Genomic DNA, 4,969 nt, shown 5'->3' on the forward strand with positions numbered 1-4,969 from the left:
TGGGGGGGGGGGGATCATGCCCTCCACGACCACCGTACGCAGAATCGGCGATCGCGGATTACAAACAGCAAACAGGACCGCCTCGTGATCAATTCAATTGATCACGGCCGCATTCGCAAATGCATTTGCCGCCGTCGGGCAGGTTATCGTGAGTGAGAATTTCGTACGTTCTTCCATGACCGCGCGTCGTCGATTACAGGAGGCAAATTATTACTGCTTACGACCTGTCCGAAAAAAATCGATGTTTCCTCAACATCGAAATGCTCGCATTGCTTTTGTGGAGCAACAATTGCATACTCCGCGTGAAACCTGGGAAGTTACGATTTGGACAGACGAGAAAGTCTTCCAATCGTCAACTAACCGGCGTCTTCATGTGTGGAGATCAGTTAGTGACCGGCTTGATCCGAGATACGTCGTCCCTGTAGATCGCAGTAGACACATGGGGTTGGACGAGCGGACAGGTTCTGGGCGAATTAGTGGAAATATCTTCACACATGAATTCTGCAGAATATATCCGCATACTGGAGGAAGTTATGCTTCCATCAGTTCGCGCGGTGTATCCGGCAGAAGACATGCCTACAATTCGTCTTATTCAAGACAATTCCGCAGTTCATACTTCACGCGAAACGCGAAATTGGTTCTTGAATCATCCGGAAATCGAAGTGGTGCAATGGCCCGCTAAATCTCTCGACCTGAACATCATTGTGAATGTTTGGGCCGAGATAACACGGAGATGGCAACCCGAAAGGGAAAGGTCGAGAGCAGCGATACTCGAGCATGCTCAAAAAATCTGGGAAGAGCTTCGGCAAAACCCGGATTATTTGCAGCATTTAATCGATTCGATCCCGAGTCGATTATCTCAGGTTATCGAGCACCACGGTTTCTGGACAGACTATTGAGTTTTTCCTCGCGACCTATAACCATTTTGATGGGCACGCCTCTTTAGCTAAACCCGTGGTCCACGGACCCATACATTTTTCCACTTGCTTTTGTTTTATAGGTTTGTTCCATCCGCACGTCCGGTCTATGTCTGAATAGACTTTCTATGCATCCAGCAACACGGACCATTAGCAAATGAATCGTAGTCGAGTAGGTAGAGTATGAGATTGATAAACGTCAGTGCCGTATTCGATTCCCCGGACTGATTTTTTGTCTGATCTATTTTGAAGCTGAGACTTTCTTTCGATCGAAGAATGTTTTAAATTATTTGAAAAAAATAGAATATTATTCGTTATGATAAGCCAATTATTTTTAAAAATATAATTAAACTTAAATACAATGTAAATAGAAACTGGTTGATGACTGGAGTTAAATTAAGCAAACCTAATTAGCACTAGTATTATTTATTATACCTGCGACTTGCATTTTTATATCTATCAACCGAGTGTTGAGGTCCGGCATAGTGATCTGCTAGCATCGATAAAGGCTAGGAGTGGAAGCAAAATGCTCTTATAGGCAGGGTGCAAACGCGTGAGCAAGACGCTCCTATACGCGCTAGAGAAACTCGAAGAGCCACCACTAACAACGAGAGAGAGGGTCGTATAGGAAACCGTTGCTAGGAATGAGAGACACGCTTTTATACGGGACTGCTCCGACTTGTGACATAAATAGCGTCCCGAGCGAGGGGAAAAGGCTACCCCCACTATGCTCCGGCCTGGCTTGCTTCTAGGCTGCTGGCCGCCCCCACTCTCGCTTCGCCACTGTTCCCCTAACTTCCTCTGGGACGCCATTAATGCCGCTCAGTGTACCGATGCTCAGAAAATCGTTTAGCTTCACACGCAAAAGATCAGACTGCATATCATCACTCGTAGCTCTAACCGTTAGAGTGTTAGATCCGGTGCAATATTCGCAATCTGGCCTAGGTACGGATTCGTTATTACATACCCTAGGGAAAAAGCTGGACCGGTTACCGGGTAAAATTGAGCTGCAAAGATTAGTCTTTTCCAAATCAAGTAACGCATATACTAGATCATTTTCTGTTCCACCAAATTTCTTATCGCCTTAACCTGACACCTTTGCTAATCGCCTAACCTTCGCCTAACATACAGTCAGATTTTGTAATTCAATTCCACAATCTCTATCCCAGTATTTGCCATAACTGAAACACTGTACACAACTACAAGTAATTAAAAACTACTGATTTATTAGTAACAATATATCGAAAATTTACATTTACTCGCGTATTCAATACCTGTTACCCATCCATAAGCATTTCAGGGAATATCTCTTCACGTTGGAATAGCAAGGCGTGTTCCAACACCTTAAACGAGCAGCGAACCCACCATTGAATGTATTCTTACCGCTCGGAATTCACTCAAATTTTATTTACGTTAACTCTGATCAATCCTTTTCTTTTGATGACTTCTAAATTTTGGTTAGCAAATTTAAAGGCCTCGCTAGCCACCATGGCCTACGTAACACGATATTCGTGACTAACAAAAAAATGACGGTCATTTTACATGATAGAATTCGGAAACACGAAATTAACGATCATTTTTGTGTCAATTGATAACAGCGAAAAATGACGGTCATTGCACATCTTTACTCCTCTGTATGCACAAGTAGGTAATTGTTGCATAATATTGCATGATACCTGTTTTGATCCTTTGTTTTATCAGCTAACGGTATCCTTTGTTCACGTTTGCAGATGTAAACAAACCACCTAGAGGTCCAACGCGTCTCTTCGCTTGTAACAAAGAGATACTTTTTAAATTAAACTTACATAAGGAATTATTGACATATGATCTCATAGACTTTCTTTGCATAGGCTTGAATGCTGTTGAAATACAAGTACAAGAGCAGCTCAGGTCTGCTAAACGATTTAATTATACAGGGTGTCCCAGAATTGCTTTTGGACCGGAAAGTGGGCGATGGCTGGAAGTGCCCTGAGTACCCTCCCGCAAACCGTTTGCCAAAATTCGCGATAGTTTTTAAATGAGAAGCATTTAAGTACGACCAATCAGAACGAAGGATTTCCGCGGATTCATTCGCGGATACCAAAGATCGCTGCTTTGCAATAGCTTCCCACAAATTCCGCGCTTAGCAATCGTTTCATAGCCCGAGCGAGCGTCATAGGATTCGTTGACAAACTCCCAATATGGGCATGGGCGTGAATGGAACTTATGCGTACTTATGAATTGAAAAAATGTATTAAAGAGAGGAAGTGTGTTATAAAGAATTAAACCTGAAATTTTGATTAAACGTTTATTGTACAATATAAATTGGTATACCGATTCTTGGGACGAAAAAAAGGGATACGTGTCTTTGCGTTTCTCTCCTAATCTATTTTCCTATTTACGTATTTTTTACAGTCTCCAGAATCGATGAGTACTCTATAACTTTGAAATCAGCAATCGCGATGTCTTGGAAATTCGATACGGCTATTCATAAGACGAAAAAATAATACTTCTATGCTTAGTTTTCAATTCATTTTAAATTTAATCCATCAGTCCCACCACCCACCCTCCCGACTCCCTCTTACTTTAATAATCTGTTTTCCTCCGGACTGCTATAAATTTCAGTGCATTACGTTTTGGACACCGTGTACCAGTTTTCGTCTGGCTGAATGGATATCCCGAAACAATTGCCGATCGCGCGTTGCACGTGTAGCTGCTGCGCCAGCCTAAGTCACGCCCATGCCCATATTGGGAGTTTGTCAACGAATCCTACGACGCTCGCTCGGGCTATGAAACAATTGCTAAGCGCGGAATTTGTGGGAAGCTCATTCGATGAATGATACGTCTTCTTTTCCCTCTTGTCATGTCATTTTCATTTTCATAGGTGGGTTTGCTTTCGTATACTAAGAATGACCATTATCCATAGAGAAACACATTCCGAATAAATAAGTTCGCGAATTAACTAGTTAGACGTGGTCAACTGTAGATATTCCTCCGTATTATGATTTTACCTAAGATAGCATAACAGGGCAAGCAGCAGTGGTCGGACGCGTACTCACACTACTCGCGGATACGCTTCAAGTTAAATTGTGCATCTGATTGGCTTCTAAAATCGGTAAAAGCTCGAACATTACACATCCGATTGAATAATGATGAGACTTTTCGATTCATTTTTCTACCAGGAATACAGCTATGTCAACGGTGCCCTATAGATTCCCGACACCTTGTATATATGGGGAAACGAGAAACAGGGTGAAGGTGGGCGAGAGGTAGGAGAGGAGTTTTGGACAGAAGAGGGAGTAAGGACACCCGCTATACCCATATGTGTTGTGACGTGATTTTTCGAATCACGGTCCCAAGGCGGCTCCGGTTACCGATACAGATAACGTTCTCGATTTCTGGTTCCCTTTGGGTCGCTACCCTGCTCAGAAGCTACGCTCTCGGGTTGTTTCGTACAGTTATGTCAAGGCTCTGATTGTTTAGTTGAAGTCGAGGAACTCGAATCTGCCGTGGAGAGATAGTCTCAACGTACAGAGTTGCCCGGCAGAGGAGAATACCCGACGGAGACGTCTCCACGGACCGGCAGAAGCCTGGATGAAATACCGGCGCCCCGCTGGAGATGGACAAAGGGCTGTAGAGCGGGCGGAGATAGTTTTGATACGGTTAAGGGCAGGAGAGGAACCTCCTGCCCGAGTTAAGGATGTGGTGCCCAGCTGTCGCTCGATGCCCTGGGGAAGCGGCCGTAGAGGATCTCCAGAAGATACGTTAAGGAACGCTCTCGATTTGGTTTAAAGGGACGACTCGAAGGAGATAGAAGAGTTATCGGTTATAAGGCTCTCGACCAATCAGAATGATTAGTTCTCGGATTTGGCTATTATCAAAGAAGTCTGTCTTGGGGCACCGACCGACGTGTCACGGGCTGGCTCGTGCTCCCGTGCTATCTGTTGATAGTTTTTCTTGCCGTGTTTCGCTACGGTATAGCAAGTTCTCGATTCGTACAGTTCTCGCGTTGTTCTCGCGATATCCAGGAATTCTATGAATTCCTGTGAGTGTTACGGAGGTGTAGTGCTGTG

The sequence above is a fragment of the Cephus cinctus genome, unplaced genomic scaffold, assembly GCF_000341935.2.
Source record: "Cephus cinctus unplaced genomic scaffold, Ccin1 Ccin1_scaffold0590, whole genome shotgun sequence".
Classification (NCBI taxonomy): domain Eukaryota; kingdom Metazoa; phylum Arthropoda; class Insecta; order Hymenoptera; family Cephidae; genus Cephus; species Cephus cinctus.